At 41.9% G+C, this 19,011-nt stretch overlaps 1 protein-coding gene across 3 annotated transcripts in view; it reads right to left on the bottom strand.

Annotated features, from left to right (window-relative positions):
- LOC142195039 (heterogeneous nuclear ribonucleoprotein R-like) overlaps positions 1-9,046 on the bottom strand; it is a 43,825-nt gene extending 34,779 nt beyond the window's left edge. For all 3 annotated transcript variants that reach the window (XM_075264548.1, XM_075264547.1, XM_075264549.1), the window contains exon 1: positions 8,924-9,046. The gene's annotated coding sequence lies outside the window, so the exon portion shown is untranslated. The remainder of the gene's footprint in view (positions 1-8,923) is intronic.
- Positions 9,047-19,011: the final 9,965 nt, after the last annotated feature.

The raw sequence follows: 19,011 nt of genomic DNA, 5'->3' as shown, positions 1-19,011 counted from the left end.
ACAGTACAGCGCAATAGGTGCTGCTGTGAGGAAGGGCGTTTCTGACAGTGAAGAGCTACAGTACCGTCACCGGGGGCACAAAATGTGAAAGCCGATAGTGCACTGAATTCATAAATATATAAAACCGCATGTACCCCAGGTGGTGAAAGGTCCTCTTTAAGGCAAACTGCTTCAAACAGAAAACTTCTGATTCAATAATGATCAGCAGTTTAACATTGAGAAGAAGAAAAAAAAAACAAAAAAACCTTGAAGCAGCCACTTCTACATTACATCATGACCACTGGGCCTTACCATGTTGCCTAGACCAGCCTGAAGGAAGTCACGGAAAACCAGAACACTAGGGGAAGACAAGGAGTCCTGCTCTTTCCCTAAAATAAAATTGGCAAAGGAGTGCCACACTGGAATCTACCTACCTCTGACAGGCCCTTCTTAGGCAAAATTAAAGGGGTTATCCTGTTTCTAAGATCGCTAGCCGTTTCTTAGACTAGGCCATCAATATTAGATCTGTGGTGGTCTGACCTCCGGATCTTCACAGATAAATAAAACTAAGGCTGCATGGCAAAGCTGCACTTCTTACCTACTGTGCTTACTATAGAGGCTGCCCATTGAAGTCAGTTTGTATGCACTGCCCGGGACCTATCCAAAGGATAGGCCAACAATCTTAGAAACTGGATAACTCCATTAACCTTTAAAATTCCTGGCAACTAAATGGAGATTAGGTACAAGGAGATCAAATGGGGACCCTTAATTAAGAAGATCCTTCCTCCAAGGAAAGCCACCACAGAGCAGCCAAGGACAGGAGGACGAAAAACTAGGCCCTCCTGGACCAATGGGGGAAATTAGTATAACTGACAACCTCTCTTCCCTTACCTTCAGGATCCTCTGGATCAGCCAAAGTGTAGGGAAGGTAAACCTGATCTCATTACTGACAAAAAGCAGTCACGCCTACTGGGAGATGAAGTGGACTCAAATTCTCCACATGTGAGAAACAGATGTTGAACAGCCAGAATATTCTTCTTTGTCACTATTGAAGCCTAATGCACATGCCTGTCAGCACAGTGTGCTCATCAAGTTCATTTCTTTGGTTCCATACCCATTTTCACAATCCTATGTATAGGGCTGGGAGAAAAACTCAGGACAGGTTCTATTTCTGTCCATTTTGCAGTCTGTGCTCACTGACCTCAATAAACGGAGCTGTGGAAGCACAGGGATATCATCTATGTGCTGTCCATGCATAGTGACACGCAGAAAGTCATGTAAGTGTCACCTAATTCCTTGCAATTTGATAAGGAGCTCCTGACTATAACTGGCTGTCTGCCCTGCCACTCTCTTTTGGACCCTTGGCAGGGAATTACCTGTCCCCTGGAAAAAAAAAGTTGAACCTCTCTCAAGCCTTACAAAACTCATTTTCTGGGAGTAGTGTCTTCCCAGGATTGAACAGAAGAAGACACTCCTACCTCCACCTCCCATCAGAAGGTTGCAGTCATCAATGAGGATCTTTAGCCCTCATCTTGCTCAGAAAGGATAAGGTCCTTGTAACTTGTTGTGGGGACCCTTATTACTCTGAAGTTTATACTTATTCTTACAAAAGGCCTGCAATAGCCTGTAATACAACTTCTACAGTGACAAGCCTATCAGCTTTTAATAGGCTCCCAGCTAACATCCATCTTAATAGTATGGTGGATGTCAGGAAAGTGTTAAACTCCTATAGGCTAAGGTACCACGGGCTGTAATTGCAGCGCTAAAGCACTGCGGGAAGAACCGCCGGCGTTTCCGTAGATATAATTGACATGCTGCGATTTGCAAAGCCGCAACAGCTTTGCAAATCGCAGCGTGTCCGCACTGCATTTTTTTCCCACAAAGTGGGCATGGGATTCGCATGGATCCCATCCCCTTTGCTTGCACTGTAAAACGCCGTGATTTTTCCCGCAGCGGAACTGCGGGCAAATCACGGCGTTTACGTCCCATGGGGCCCCAGCCTTAAAGGGTAACTGAGTTTTCATGAAAACTTGAAATGTGTGCAGAGTCTTGCTGGACAGTCTGTTCTATGACTATATAAGCCTTAAACACATGAAGACCAGCAGACTAAGCCCCGTTCCCACGAAGTAACACGCCGCTCATTCTGACACGTAAACACGAGTCAGAGTGAGACGCTTCAAAACAGATCCCATTGACTTCATTGTGTTAAAAGCCTCCCATTGATTTCAATGTGTTGCGCGCGCAAGCCGGCACCCATTGAAGTCAATGGGATCTGTTTTGAAGCTCCTCACTCTGACTCGTGTTTACGTGTCAGAATGAGCGGCGTGTTACTTCGTGGGAACGGGGCCTAACACAAAACTGGAAAGCCAGGCCTGTGTTTTCCTGCTGAATCAGCACATATCTGTGCACGTCCTGAGGGCTCAGACATGCTGGCAGACCGAAGAAACAAGGTGTACAGACAGCCAAAAACAGGGTCTGTGACACAAACGCAGAGTACTACTGCAAGGCTGACTGACCTATTGAAAGTGCTGAAGCTTTTATCTGTATTTCTTCTATTACAGGCTGCTCTACAAAGCCTGTAATACAAGTAGTGACATTCTGCAATGCATTGGCATGCACTGCATAATTATCAGTCCACCTGGGGTTCAAGACCTCTAGGGGAGGGGGAGGGGAGTCTACTAAATAAATAAAATTAAAAAAAGTAAATAAGAATTAAAAATTTGAATCCCCCTTTCCATAGAACACATAGAAAAGTAAAAAAAAAAAAAATAAAAAAAAAATAAATTTAATAATAATAATACGCAAGCGCATACAGATTAGGTATTCATATGTATAAAACCTTCCATCTACAAACTTAAGATATTTTTGCTGTATGTGAACGCTGTACTTTAAAAAAATAAATCAAGAGCCGAACCACTGTTCTATTTTCAGAATCATACCATCCCACTGAATACAGGCAACATGTCACTTTGACTACACAATGAATCCAATAAAAATTAAGTCCATAATAAATTTGCACAATGAACTTTTTCTCCAATTCCACATCATTTTTATTTCCCCTCCCCCCTTTCTAGTAAATTGTACCATTATGAAGAACAATTTCTCCCAGAAATATCAAGTTCTCATATGGCTGTGTGAACGGGAAAAAAAGAAAAAAAAAAGTAGTTATTGGATTTGGAAACTGGAGAGTCAAAATCAACCATCGAAAAGTGCCTGCAGCAGGAAAGGGTTAAAGAAACACTTAATATCAAACCAGCCAAAGTACATTATAGGGCAGTGATGGCGAACCTTTTTGAGACCGAGTGCCCAAACTGTAACCCAAAACCCAATAAATTATCACGGAGTGCCAACACGGCAATTTAACCTTAAAACTATTTGGATCCACAATTGCGGACTCACAAATTACAGTCGTGTGAATTGGGCTTTACAGAGCTTGTACTGAAAGGTCTGTACACAGTACAATCTGCCCCGCAGTGGCCCCCACACACACAGTACAATCTGCCCTGCAGTGGCCCACACACACACAGTACAATCTGCCTCGCAGTGGCCCCCACACACACAGTACAATCTGTCCCGCAGTGGCCCCCACAGACAGTACAATCTGCCAGGGGGCCACATGGTGGCTCAGTGGTTAGCACTGCAGCTTTGCAGCGCTGGAATCCTGGTGTTCGAATCCCACCAAGGGCATAAAACCAACTGCAAGGAGTTTGTATGTTCTCCCCGTGTTTGCATGGATTTCCATCCCATATTCCAAAGTCATACTGATAGGGAAAAATGTACATTGTGAGCTCTATGTGGGTCTCACAATCTACATAAAAAAACAAAACAAAATCAGTACAATCTGCCCTGCAGTGACCCCCACAGACAGTACAATTTGCCCCGCGGTGGCCCCCCCCCCCCAAGGGATTATACCTGTATACTCCACAGTAGCCCCCTTCCCACACAGCATGAAGTGGTCCACAGTAGCCCCCTCCCCACACAGCATGAAATATTCCACAGTAGCCCCCTCCCCACACAGCATGAGACGGTCCTCAGTAGCCCCCTGCCCAGACAGCATGAAATATTCCACAGTAGCCCCCTCCCCACACAGCATGAGCTGGTCCTCAGTAGCCCCCTGCCCACACAGCATGAAATGGTCCACAGTAGTTCCCCCTCCCCAAACAGCACAAAATGGTCCACAGTAGCCCCTTCCCCACACAACATGAAATATTCCACAGTAGCCCCCTCCCCACACAGCATGAAAAATTCCACAGTAGTTCCCTCTACCCAACAGCACAAAATGGTCCAGAGCAGCCCCCTCCCCAGACAATACACATATATACTTACCTGAAGGGCCGCCAGGCGTCCTCTCTCTCACCTATTCACTACGGGCGCTGATGACTTACGTCATCATGTCCGCACCAGTGCAGAGGTCACACTCTGTATAGTCAATGTAGGCCGTGCGTACCGCGCGGCCTACACTGACAGCTTTCAGCTGGATGTGCATTTGCACATCCAGCTGAAAGAAGCGATTGCTCACTAATGGGGAATCCTGTACCGGATTCCCCGTTACTGAGCGATCCGGGAGACCGCAACCGTGCCAGCACAGAGGGCTCTACGTGCCCTCTCTGGCACGCGTGCCATAGGTTCGCCATCACTGTTATAGGGGATATTACCCTGAGCACCACCATACCCTTACATATGCTAATTTCTTTGAAAGTTAGGGGGGTTTTTTTTGTATTTTTTACAAACAAGTAAATGAAGCTCAAGTGCAATTTGGCAGGTAAGATCATCCTATGGGTCCATTCACACGGAGGAAAATGGTGAGGAATTTGGTGTGGAATTTTCCATGCTGAAAAAAAAAGTCTCCCATTGATTTCAATGGGTTCTGCTAGCTTTTTTTTCCCCCCACTATAATGGAATTTTCCACTAGAGGAAAAAAAAAAAGCTAGCTGAACCCATTAAAATCAATGGGAGGCTTTTTTTTCTTTCAATGTGGAAAATTCCACACCAAACTCCTCACCATTTTCCTCCGTGTGAATGGACCCTAAGGCTCTGTGGTCCAGTTTAAATCATTGCACAGCCTCAACAACATCTTCCCCCTTTCTTGGATACCTGATTGAAAGCTTCTATTCCGTTGAAGGCTCTGGCACATTTTTTTCTTCTTCAAAAAATAGTGTATCTATTGGACTATCTAAGGCTGCGGTCATACTAACATTGGGTGACCATTCAGGGACTGTGTCCCCCATTCTGCTTAAAATACATGGAGATAGAAGTCTTGCAAACAGGACTTTTTTCTCTGACAATTTCAAATAGGGTTTCCGTTTTTCATGTCCCCAAGAGGACCTGAAGAACAGAAACCCACATGCTAGTGTGAACCTAGTGTCAGGGTATGATGTTTTCTACAAAATGTCCCTCTACAATGCTCTTGACATCCAAGAAACCTGTCCCCATAAAAATGCAGTGCTTTCTGCAGTCTACATAGCAGAAGGATCTGTGCAGACTCATATGTAGCGGCAGAAAAAGATTCAGTATAACTTGTACGCAGACATAGCAGTCAGTCACTGATATGACAGTCCCCAAGACTGGATGATTGCTACTTAGCATAGGAAGAGCTTTTCCTTAAAAACTACATCAGCAGCAACAACTCAATCTGCAGAACTCCTTTCACTCCACTTTCAGGTTCACTTTAAGGGAGCCTGCACACGGAGTTTATGCTCGCTCATTCTGAATGTAGAGCTCATTCATAGTGAGCGGCGTAAAAAACAGATCCCATTGACTTGTATGGGTGCTGGCATACGCACGCTCTCCATTGAAATCAATGGGAGGCTTTTTTACCTATTGCTTTCAATGTGATACGCGTGTATGCCGGCACCCATTCAAGTCAATGGGATCTGATTTTTACACCGCTCACTCTGAACGAGTTTTACGTTCAGAATGAGCGAGCGTAAACTCCGTGTGCAGGCTCCCAAAGTTTGTCGACGATTTCCAATAGCAACCAGCAGAATGGTAAATGCTACAAACTGATTCCACAGCATGGTGGACTCCATGTGTAAATAAATCTGCCCTTACATGGGGGCAGTTTGTTACCCCCTACCTACCAACTGAAAAAAAAAAGAGGTAATTCTTAATCAAATACCAATTCACATGATGCTTCTGCTGTTATTTTATACTGCCATCGCACAAGCACTGGCAGTAGCCGACAGATAAGTTAATTATCCAAATTATCCAGAATATATACTTCAATGCACAATGACAATTTACCATATGTTGCCTTCTACTTGCTACCCAAAATAAGTCTATGTATGACATTGCTTCCATTGCAGAGGGAGCATCGTGGTTTAGCAGCTAGCATTGTTGTCTTGCAGTGCTCTATTCCTGGGTTTGCATGTTCTCAAATTTCTCCTGGGTTCTTTAGTTTCTTTCCACAATTCAGACATGCTGAAAGGTAAACTGGCTTTCTATACAGCTGACCCTAGTGGGTATATATGTTTGTCTTTGTCATAATATTATATAGAAAAGGCATTGGGACAAGTTTACATCTCATCTTTACGAGAAGGATGTTGTTCCTTGGTGGAGTTTAGCAACTGGGGTGTTCACTGAAAACAAGAATGCATATTGCTGTGCTCTGATAGGTTTACAAATTATATTGTCTTGCCTGAATCCAATCTACATCTTTAATTCCTTCCCACCGCAGCCAACTTTCAATTAGATTGTGGAGGAATTGGAGAAAAACTGCATCTGCGTGATTTTCTCAAGGGGGCAGTCACATGGAGTAATTTGGTGCTGATTCTGACGCAACAACTCGCATCAGAATCCACGTGGAAATAAAGCCTCCCATTGACTTCAATGGGTTTCGGTTTACACACAGAACCCATTGAACTCAATGGGGGAAAAAAAAAGCCTCCCATTGATTTCAATGGGTTTCGCGCAGAAAACATAACCCATTGAAGTCAAAGAGAGGCTTTATTTCCATGCGGATTCTGATGCAAGTTTTCGTGTCAGAATCAGCACCAAATTACTCTGTGTGAACGCCCCCTAAAGGCTTTGTTTTTACGGAGTTCACTTTGTAGCTAAAATACATGTCACCAGTATTCTATGAGACGATACTATTTCAGAGAAGCCAAGTTTATATGGTTTCCAAAAATAAATAACGCGCTATATATATATATATATATATATATATATATATATATATATATATATATATATAATTTCTTGAAATCGCCATATTCTAATACCTGTAACTTTCTATGCCTGGAGATGCAAAAAGGCATTTTTTTTTTTGCAGGTTAAGCTGTACTTTGTTGCTTTTTATCCATATTTTTATGGTAGACGACCACCCCAGTGTTCACAGTGGGTGTATGTGAGGTTTTGCTTTTCATGTACTTTACGTAATCTAGGAAGAGAGGGGGAAGGGGAGAATTGAATTTGAACGCCCTTCTGACAGTGAAGCGATATCAGTAACGGCACCAATATCTCTTGCCCAGGGGAACATAACGGCATACCACAGTGCGCTGAATTCAGCACACTTTCAGCTTGCTAATGGTATATAAAACCGCACATTCATGAGGACATGAAAGGTCTTCCTTAATGCCACTCACTATTACTCCATTCAGTATCAGACTGTACTAGATAGAAATGTCACAAAAGTGTGGATTTCCTTCTCACAAAAATCTGCATACATATCTGCAGGCAGAGGCTTTCGGTTAATAGATCGTTAGTACAAGTTACTCTGATCATGAGTTACTAAATTATACTTCATATTGTGGAGCTCAATGAACATTATATTTACAGGAATATTGAAAACTTGTAGAATACATACATTATGATGTATGAATTCCAAAATACAATCATGTCCATAGCCACACATCCTGTGTACATGGCACAACACACAAGAGCAATCCCAATATGACCCACAAAGAAAAGTAGCTTCTCTTCAATTAAAGGGGTATTCCCATGAACATATTCATATCTATATTTGTAGATAATTAAAAGTTAAACATCTTTGAAAATATAAGTAGTTCTGCAGAGTTTTAAAGACTTTCTCTCACTTTCTTAGTGGTGACAGTCTGTTATCTTGATCGGTTGCCATGAATATGACCACTAATGTAGAAACTTTCTATGGTCTGGGACTTGTCAGGAACCCAGCTATGATTTTCTTATTGTAGCTGGATTATTAGGCAGGGACACTACATGCATCAGAAGATATCCCGGCCACAATAAGGAAATAATGGCTGTTTTTATGACCTTAGAAAGTTTCTGCATTCATGGTTGTATCCACAGGCAATCAATCAAGACGACAACTTGTCACCACAAGATATTTGGAGAAACTATTTAAAATTCTGCAAAATGTTTACTTATAATTGCAAAAATGTTTAACTTTTAATTATCTACAAACATAAAAATAGTTATGTAGATGGGAATACCCCTTTAAGGCTGGTTTCACATAGTCCTAGCATTATAGTTTCTAGGATGCCACAAGTGCTTGCCTACCCGATACATTGTGTCATAGAGATTATAGTACAGGACAGTACCCTATAACTGTATCGCTAGTCCAGCTCTCACCACAGAACAAGGCTCTCCATTCAGTTAGTGTGAAACCAGCCAAGGGTCATATTTCGGATGACAAGGAATAATCCAGATGAGAATGTGTAATCCCTCCATCACTACGGTAACAGGTCCCATAATCCCCAGGGCTCGGCGCATGTCTACAGTAACAGCAGCAGCAGTACTATCACAGCTGTGGTACTCAGGATGACACAGTCCTGCATCCTCAGCAAACACCTCTTATCAGCTGGCCGCAGGAGGCAGGCACTGATTGAGAGCCTATTACCTCACACACACGCCTACACTACCACATGCAGACCGATGGCGGCCAGACACCAGGCAGCCAGTCATACAACCCGCGCAGCACACGCCACACACAACATGCAACGCCCGGGAGCCTGAGCATCTCACTCACCCGAGTCCACAAAGGCTGCAACAAGCAGCCACTGCACTACGCTGGTAAAATGGCGCGTCTTCCCCGACAGACCACGCCTCCTTCTCCCGTAGCACTGAGCCAATCGGAAGCGCCACACACGGGGCTGTCAGGAGCGAATATCAGGGGCCTTCCAATTAGGCTCGGCATGGAATGAGGGAGCGGGAAGGGGGCTGTGCAGCTCTGACCAACCGCAGCTCGGGATAAACATGGCCGGAGCGCTGCCTATGTTCCGAGTACTGGCATTGGCCGTAATGTAGTCGCTGATGTCCAATCAGTGGCGCTCCCGAGCAGCTAAGCCCAGCAGAGGCTTCTATGACAGGGACAATGCATCCTTGTGTCATGCTGCTTATCACCTAGCTCACGTCTGTCTGGAGCGACTGTTCATACAAACTGGCCACACTATATCGGGCTGAGATATTGAAATGGTGTATTTTTTTGGAAATATTAAAAAACATTTTTTATCAACTGTTCATTCATTTCTGGAAAATAAATTAAGGCAACATGTAGGGGTCAAACTGCCCACTGCAATCCTTGATAGTATCCAAAGTGGGGTCATATCTTAGTGGAATCCCCAATACTGGCCCTACAGGGGCTCTGCAGCAGTGGCAGGTCATCCTAAAGCTGTAAAGTCACTTATACCAGGGACAACAAGGGGGGCACAGACTGCTGTGTGGTACGTAGCAGGGAGAAGAGCGCTATTTGACTTTTTATGCCATTTTTGGACACCATGTCATGTCTGCAGAGCCACTGACGTGCGAGTAAACTGGAGACTCCTGGGAAGTAAAACCATTTTGGAAGTTTTCTAGAAGTAAAAGAACAGTGGATATTAAAACGTGAATATGTAAACTGGGCAGAGTACATTGGATACACCACATCCTACATTATTTTCCCGCTAAACCTAGGATGGGGAGGGTATTCTGACAGTTTATACATTCCTTGCACATCTCTCCTTCCAGATTTGCACTAAAGAATAGCGACTTTTGGTGTTTTTGTTGTTGCATTGTACAAGCTATACAGTTTTTTTTTTCTTGATGCAGCCATAGGAGAGTCTTTTTTTGTGGCAAGAGAGCTTTTTGGGGTGCTTATAACTTATTGACTACATTTTAACAGTCTCTAAGGTCATTGCTTTATACCGTTTAGGGTGGGTTCATACCTGCACCCGGTCTCCACTTTGCGGGTTTCCGCCTTCTTCCGAAAAACTGGACATGAGACGGAAACCCAGCAGTCAGTGTCCACCTGTGAGCGTCTTGTGCCTCTCCGCGGCGAAACAGGTTTTTTAACCAGACACAAAGTCCTGCATGACTTTGTATATGGTAAAAAAAAAAAAACGGTTTCACCGCGGAGAGGCACGAGATGTACATGGACGGTCACTTTGCAAACCCATTCAAGTGAATGGGTTTGAAAACTGACTGCCGGATTCCGTGTCCTGTCCAGTTTCTCGGGTAGAAGATGGAAACCCACAAAGCGGAGACCGGGCACAGGTGTGAACCTGCCCTTAGAATGTTTTGCTGTTTATCCATAGGGTATAAGTAACATTACTTTCATTTCATGGGTATATTCACAATGATACCCAATTTATCTTGGCTATTATTTATTTTTTATGTTTTACTAAGTTTGCAGAATGAAAACCATTTTGTAGAAATGAAATTAATTGCTTTTAAACGCATCATCTGAGAGGTATAGTATTTTATAAATTGCAATACAAAAAAAAAAATTATACATCCCCCTCATCTGAAAACTCACGGTCTACAAACCTATCAAAATATTGTTTCCATATGGCGAATAAGTTATGGCCGGTTCACACTAGCTTATGTAATGATTCATGCGGGCAGTGCGTGGCAAGCACATAGACCCCGTTATAGTCTATGGGGTCCGTGCGCTTTAACTGCACAGCACTTGCAGTTGTGCTTGTATTCCGTCCAGGGGGTCTCCATGCGGACTCTAACCGGATGGAACACATAATCTAGTGTGAACCGGGCATTAGCAGGGGGAAAAAAAGCAATGGGAAGGGGTTAAAAGCTTTGCAGACCCAAGCAGAGTTTGTTTGGTAGTCATGGAAACCTTAAGGCAGCGACTCCAAACAGAATCTAGTGTGTAATAATTCCTGACAGTAATAGAAAGTGCAGCTCCAAAGCATGAATTACATCAGGGAGAGGGAAGTATAATGTGTGTGGTTCTCACCGACTTTGTGCAAATCACCCCACTTTTCAAGATTCCTGACAGGAAAAACTAACTAGCCATGTCATAACTTAGAAAGAGGTTTATATAGGTAGATTTTGATTCCAGTGCAATCAGTATTAGAACACGGATTGGTATGTTACCCAGTTTTCTTGGGACCCTGAAGATATGTCAAATAAGGAGGCGTTCACACTACCGTTGGTGACCTTCAGCAGTGTCCGTAGCTATTGTCCGTTATAAGATTTTAGCAACGGACACTAGCTGAACAGACACAAATCAGTTAAAATTTCCATTCATTTCAATGGGATTTTATCTTGCGTCTGTTTACACCCAATTCGTTAGAAGTCCGTTTTTTTCCAACTGACAAAAAATCCTACATGCAGGACTTTTCTGTCCGTTAGAAAAAAGGACGGCAAGTGTCCATTATTTTTTTAACATTGAAGTCTATGGGCAATGGACTTATAACGGACAGTATTAAAAAAACGGACACTAAATGATGCTAGTTTGCTTGTGTTTTTTAATTGATCAATTAAATGGATCAGTTAAAAAAACTGACACATTAACATTAATGTCTGTTATGATAAGTGTCCAGTTTTGTTTTGTTTTTTTAAACAGACAACTTCATAACGGAATTCAACGGTAGTGTGATCCCTGCCTAAGGGAGCCTTCACACAGAGTAAACGCTCCGCTCATTCTGAACGTAAACTCGTTGCCTCTGCCATGTTTTACAGATGATGTGATATGCTTTGGATCATGAGCTCTGCCACGCCTTCACCATACTTTTATCTTTCCATCATTCTGGTAGAGTTTGAGCTTGGTTTCATCTGACCTAAAAATTGTGCTGGCGTTTTTAGATGTTTCTTTTTTTTTTTTTTTTATAGAAAAGTCTAATCTAGCCGTCTTATTCTTGAGGCTTATGAGTGTCTCTCACCGTGCAGTGAACCCTCTGTATTTACTTTCATACTTCTCTTTACGGTAGATTTGGATATTGCTATGCCTACATCCTGGAGAGTATTGTTCACTTAGTTGGCTATTGTGAAGGAGTTTCGCTTCACCATGGAAATTATTCTACAATCATCCACCGCTGCATCCAGGTCTTTTTATATTGATGAGTTCACCAGTGCATTCTTTTGTTCTCAGGATGTACTAAACTGTAGATTTTGCCACTGCTAATATTGTAGCAATTTCTCGTATGGGTTTTTTCTATTTTCGCAGGTTAAGGATGGCTTATTTCACCTACATGGAGATCTCCTTTGACCGCATGTTTTATTCACAGCAAAAACTTCAAATGCAAGCACATCACCTCAAATCAACTTCAGCCCTTTATCTGCTTAACCCCTTCCCGCCGATGGCACTTTTTGACTTCCTGACCAAGCTCGATTTTTCAAAACTGACATGTGTCACTTTATGTGGCAATAACTTTGGAACGCTTTAACTTACCAAAGTGATTTTAAGATTGTTTTTTCGTAACACATTGTACTTCATGTTACTAGTAAATTTTGGTTGATATGTTTTGTGTTTAATTATGAAAAAATAGGAAATTTGGTGGAAATTTTGAAAAATATGCATTTTATAAAGTTTGAAATGATGTGCATTGCATACAGATAGTCAGACCGCCAAAATTATATCATAAATCTAATGTACCAGATCTCTGCTTTATATCGGCATCAAACTTTAGGCGCCCTTTTATTTTTTACAGACATTATAAGGTTTACAAGTGAAACAACAATATTCAAAATTTTCAAGAAATTTCCCAAACCCATTTTTTTAAGGGACTAATCCAGTTATGAAGGGGTTTTGAAAGACCCTTGTATTAAAACCCCCCATGAATCACCCCATTTTCAAAACTGCACCCCTTAAATAAGCCAAAACAACATATACCTAGTAATTTAACCGTATAAGTGCTTAACAGGAATTAATACAAAATGGAGGTGAAATTTTCAAATTTGATTTTATTTTACTAATATTTTCGTTTAGCCCTAGAATTTGCACATTCACAAGGGGTTAAAGGAGAAAACGCATCCCACAATTTGTTAGGCAAGTTCTCCCGACTACCACAGTACCCCACTTGTGGGTTCAAACTAATATATGGACGCTCAGCGAGACGCAGAAGGGAAGGTGCGCCAAGGAGCTTTTAGAGGGCAGATCTGGCTGTGATCAGTTTCAGGAACCATGTCGCATTTACAAAGCCCTTGAGGTGTCAAAATAGTGGAAACCTCTAGAAAGTGACCCCGTTTTGAAAACTGCACTCCTCAAAGAATTTATCAAGTGTTGTAGTTAGCATTAGTAACCCCGAAGTGAATATGTAAGCTGTGCGGAATAAATTGGGTACACCAAATCCCATTCTATTTTCCCACTAGCTCCTATGACACGGATGGGGAAGAGGGGCATTCTGGGGGGTCAGCGCTGGTGTATGCTCTCTCATAAGCTATAAATATGGGGTGTCCCCTGAAAACGCTGGCACAGCTTATACATTTCCTTCTAGTCGCAGCCACTTATGTCCTAATGATTTGGCGACTTTTGGGGGTTTTGTCTTCACATTGTACAAGCAAGATTTTTATTTTTATCTTCTGGCAATGTGGCCATATGAGGGCTTGGTGTTTGCGGTATTAGATGTGCTTCTCAATGCCACCATTTTGGGGCCTGTAGCTTACTGACTACATTATATTAACTCTTTCTGGGTGGGATGTAAAAGGAAACATCAATTCTGGCATTGCTTTTTAGCATTTATTTATTTTCCTGTGCAGAGTACACTATAAGTAACATGTTACCTTTATTCTGCGGGCCGGTACGGTTACGGCGATACCTCATTTATATGATTTTTTAATGCATTGCTATTTATGCAGAATAAAATTCAATTTAGGGAAAAAAATCTATTGTTTTTGCATCGCCATCTTCTGAAAGGCATAACGTTTTTATTTTTCGCTAGACAGAGCTGGTTGAGGGCTTATTTTTTGCGGGAAGACCTCTTCTTTTTATTGGTACCATTTTGGTTTTCATCTGACCATTTGATTACTTTTTATTGAACATTTTGTAAGGGAAAGGTGGTGAATAATCATTATTTTGTGCGGTTTTCTACGGGTTTTTTTTACGCCGTTTGCCGTTCGGGTTAAATAATGTTTTAATTTTATTGTTCAGGTTATGACGGACGCGTCGATACCAAATATGTAATGTTTTTTCTTTTTTTTACATAATAAAACATTTTATATGGGGAAAAGGGATTTTTGGGGCTTTATTTATTTCTAATTTATTTTAAAGTTATTTAAACTTTTTTATTTTTACTTTTTTCTAACTTTTTTTTTCTGTCCCCATGGGGGATTGAAGCAGTGATCGGCTGATCACCGCTTCACTACATATACGCTGCAATACACGTGTTACACGTGTATTGCAGTGTATAGGAAGCTGTCAGCCTATGTGGACGCACAGGCTGACAGCTTCCTTTACGGCAGGATCAACCAGGTGCGTGAAGAGGGTAAGTGATGGGGCAGACCCGGGGTCACTGATCAGACCCCGGGCTGCCCCCTACGAACACCGGCACCCCCCGAAACCGGCACCATATCATAGTGAAACCCTGGAGATGCCGGCGGTCATGTTGACCGCCGGCATATCAGGGGTTAACACCCGCGATCGGACCCGATTCCGACCGCGGGTGTTATGGGGCATTGTCAGCCGTAACATACGGCTGTCACCCGCAGCGCATGGTGCGCACACAGGTTCTGTGTGCGCACCATGCAGCCGCAGTAATATTACGGCGCATGTCGGGAAGGGGTTAAAGTGGACCTTTCACCTCCTGGCACACAAGCAGTGTAATACACGGTTAGAAAGCCGAAAATGCCCTGAACTCAGCGCAATATCAGCTTTCAAGTTCTATGTCCCGGGTGAAGAGCTACAACGACAAAAAAAGGCACAGCACCTAGCCGGGTGGCCGCCATAGCCGCCGGGTGACTACTGCTTTAAGCAATAGCAATCGGCGCTAATGTCTCCGATCGGTCCCCGAAACGATCGGAGGCATTAACCCCTCCGGCGCCACGGTCAAAGGCGCCGGAAGCACCATTTTCCCGGCGGCGCATGGGCAAACTCCAGGGCTGACGTCACGTTGCCATGACAGCCGGGAGCCTTGTTAAAGGCTCCCGGCCGGTCTGCAATCTCTTTCTTGCATTAGCATTGTAATGCATTGCATTAGTGATCAGACCCCCTGGGGTTCAGCAACCTAATAAATGAAAAAAAAAAAAAAAAAATTTAAAATAGTAAAAAAAAATAAAAAAATTTAAAAAGTATTAAAAATTCTAATCGCCCCCCCTTTCCCTGGAACACATATAAAAGTAGTTAAATACTGTGAAACATATATACATTAGGTATCCCCGCGTCCGAAATCGCCCGCTCTACAAAGCTATAAAAATATTTATCCTGTTCGGTAAACGCCGTAGCGGGAAAAATAGTCAAAAGTGCCAAACCTCCGTTTTGATTCTAATAAAAATTTGAATAAAACGTGATCAAAGCAATAGCATTTCCCAAAAATGGTAGAACTAAAAAGTACACCCGGCCCTGCAAAAAGAGACGCCCTATGCATCCCCGTATACGAACGTATAAAAAAGTTACGGCTGTCAGAATATGGCGACTTTTCGGAAAAAAAATTTTTGACACAGTTTTGGATTTTTTTTAAGGGGTCAAAATGTAAATAAAACCATATATTTGGTATCCCTGGAATCGTACCGAAAACACAGAATACAGAGGACATGTCATTTTGGCTGCACAGTGAACGCCTTAAAACCGAAGCCCGTAAGAATGTCGCAGAAACACATTTTTTTCTTCAAATCCACCCCATTCTGAATTTTTTCCAGCTTCCCAGTACATTATACAGAATAATTAATGGTGGCATCATGAAGAAAAAATTGTCCCACAAAGACTAAGACCTCATATGGCTCTGGGAGCGGAGAAATAAAAAAGTTATGCGGTTTAGAAGGATGGGAGTCAAAAACGAAAATCAAAAAATGCCATCGGCGGGAAGGGGTTAAACATTTTGTGAGACCAAATGGTGAATAATCTTTATTTCATGCAGTTTTCTACTTTCTTTTTTATATATATATCATTCTGAGTGCGGGTTAATGTTTTAGTTTCATTGGTTGGGTTTTTTACAGACACGATGATACAAAATATGTAATTTTTTTTTATATTTTACATAAAAAACATTTTATGTTGGAAAATTAGATTTTTTGAGGTTTTATTCATTTAACTTTTTTTTTTCCCCAATAGGGAATTGAAGCAGAGATATTCTGATCACTGCTTCAATAGATATGCAGTGCAATACATGTATTGCAGTGTATAGGAGGCTGCCAGCGTGTGAAGACGCATAGGCTAACTGTCTCCATTAAAGGCAGGATCAACCAGGTACGTGGAGGGGAGCTGTGGGGCAGACCTAGGGTCCAATACTGCACAGATATGTGATCCCACTTTGGAAACTGCACCCCTGAAGGGATTTATCAAAAAGTTGTGTAGCAAGGGAGAGTGTTTTGAAGTTTATAAGCCCAGAGTTCAGAACGGATGTTGTGGCCACCTTACCATAATTTTAACTGCTTTATTTGTTGTAATACAAAAGTGATTAGGACGAAAGAGCGGATATTTTTATTTTAACATTTTGTTGTGGTCTATGGTGACTGGGAGTCCTACATTACATGCCTTTACTATAATGGGGCCACACGGTGGCTCAGTGGTTAGTATTGCAGCACTGGAGTCCTGGTGTTCAAATCCCATCAAGTGCAAAAAAACCATCTGCAAGGAGTTTGTATGTTCTCCCCGTGTTTGCATGGATTTCCATCCCATATTCTAAAAAAAGATACTGATAGGGAAAAATGTACACTGTGAGCACTATATGGGGCTCACAATCTACATTAAAAAAAAAATAATGCCTTTACTATGCTCTTGCTCCTGGCTGCTTGCTCCTCTCTATGGGTCACAAATCAGTTTTGCTACACTAACACGAGTGCTTACCCATCACATTCTGCAAGGATCAACTTCTGATGTGATCCCAGTGGACCCAAGGAACAAAGATTTGAGGGAACAGTTTGAGCTCTGCAGATGTTCTGTAGTTAGCTCCTGCAAAAACGCGCTGCAGGAAAAATGTATCATGCAAACGCATTTCCTTTTTTTGCAGCAGTTCACTACATGGGGCCTTAGCTTAATGGTTCCTTTTATATGTCTCACGGAATGGTTTGGCAATGTAAGAAATACATTTCCATGGTACTTCCCTTTCTTTTCCTCTTCTGCCATCTCCACAATCTGCCTGGGCATGTTAACATCTATAATATAATGCAATAAAAGTGAGACAGTAGTAGCTACCGTGCTACCAGACTGATGTGGCTTAGGGCTACCTCTATAGTTATGGTCCTAGCAGACTTCTAGATCTTCACCATAAAAAATAAATTAACAAAAAGTCCATCCTATAAGGTGAACTAAGGATTGTTTTGATGCTCTAAACAGTGCCATGCTCAGGTCCACTGTGGGGGAAAGTCACCCTCCTGTAACTAGCAGTACCCTATTAGCTAGTAAAGTCTCTACCCAAAAATGTGTCACCAAACAATGCTAAATGGCAGTGGTTAGCATGGCTTCTTGTGGCTTTGCAGCATTTACAGACTCCTCTACATGTTGGTGAAACATGCAAGGATAGAGACTTTAACAGCTTCCAACGGTGTCAAAACAATCCTTCGTCCACATTATAGGGCCAGCAATGCTTTCTATAGATAGCATAGGGTTAGATTAAATTAGTTTCACAAAGACCAATTGTGGCTGAAACAATCTTGTGATTTCTAATACCCTATGCTACTCAGCCTGAACATTGAGGTGTAGCTTTTATTCCTGTTAAGACCGTGTTCCTATTTTTGGTCTAGCATTCAGTAATATGATGAGTCACTTATGCATGGCCGTTTAATGAGAAACTGTCCGACTAGTCAGGTCCCCTTTCTCACTCACTTTTACAACCGTGGCACTACTTGCTCTTCATTTCCCCCAGTTGTGTTTGTTAGAGTTTTTATGCCCTTTTTTTTATTAATCTAAAGGCAGGTTAAAATTATTTCCTTCCAGTTTGCCTATTTTGCCTTGCATTTTTGGACTGATACTATACTTGTCTTGATAAAAGTTTTTTATTTTATTCTCTCATATTTCAATAAATACCTTTGAAACTAAAACATAGAACAGAACTCTCATTGCTTAGGGGGCGTTCACACTACCGTTGGATTCCGTCAGCAGTGTCTGTGGCTATTGTCCATACAAGATTTTAGCAACGGACACTGGCTGGTCCGATTGCAATTTCCATTCATTTAAATGGGATTTTATCTTATGTCCGTTAGTGTATGTTTACACCCATGTCCGTTTTTCAAGAGGACAAAAAAAAAAAAAAAATCCTACATGCAGGACTTTTCTGTGCGTTTGAAAAAACAGACACTAAGTGTCCATTATTTATTTGTTTTTAACATTGAAGTCTATGGGCAACAGACTTCAAACTGACAGTAACTGACAGTCATCAGTTGCTGTCTTATGATAGTTTTTTTTTTTTTTTTTTTTTTAACGTTAGTGTTCAGTCAAAGCGGGACTAAAGACATCTTTTTATACATACAGACACACAGGAATGGGCAGGACCAACACTAAAATTTAGAAACAGAACCTAGGGGGAGCCAGCAAGCTGGGTCTGCTAAGATAGATAGTATATTGAAGACCACAAAGTGCAGGTGTTATGTTTAGTTTATTATACGGTGAAAACTTTCTCTTAAGGTTTGTTTTTATTAATCATAATAAATTGCGCCTTTTGTTTCACTTTTCCACCTTTTGGTTGCTTCATCATTTTGTTGTACCTGTTTTTTTGAGGTCTTGAAAGCAAAAATATAATTAAAATCAAG

The sequence above is a fragment of the Leptodactylus fuscus genome, chromosome 2 (genome assembly GCF_031893055.1).
Source record: "Leptodactylus fuscus isolate aLepFus1 chromosome 2, aLepFus1.hap2, whole genome shotgun sequence".
NCBI lineage: Eukaryota > Metazoa > Chordata > Amphibia > Anura > Leptodactylidae > Leptodactylus > Leptodactylus fuscus.
This window is presented reverse-complemented; position numbering and strand designations above follow the sequence as displayed.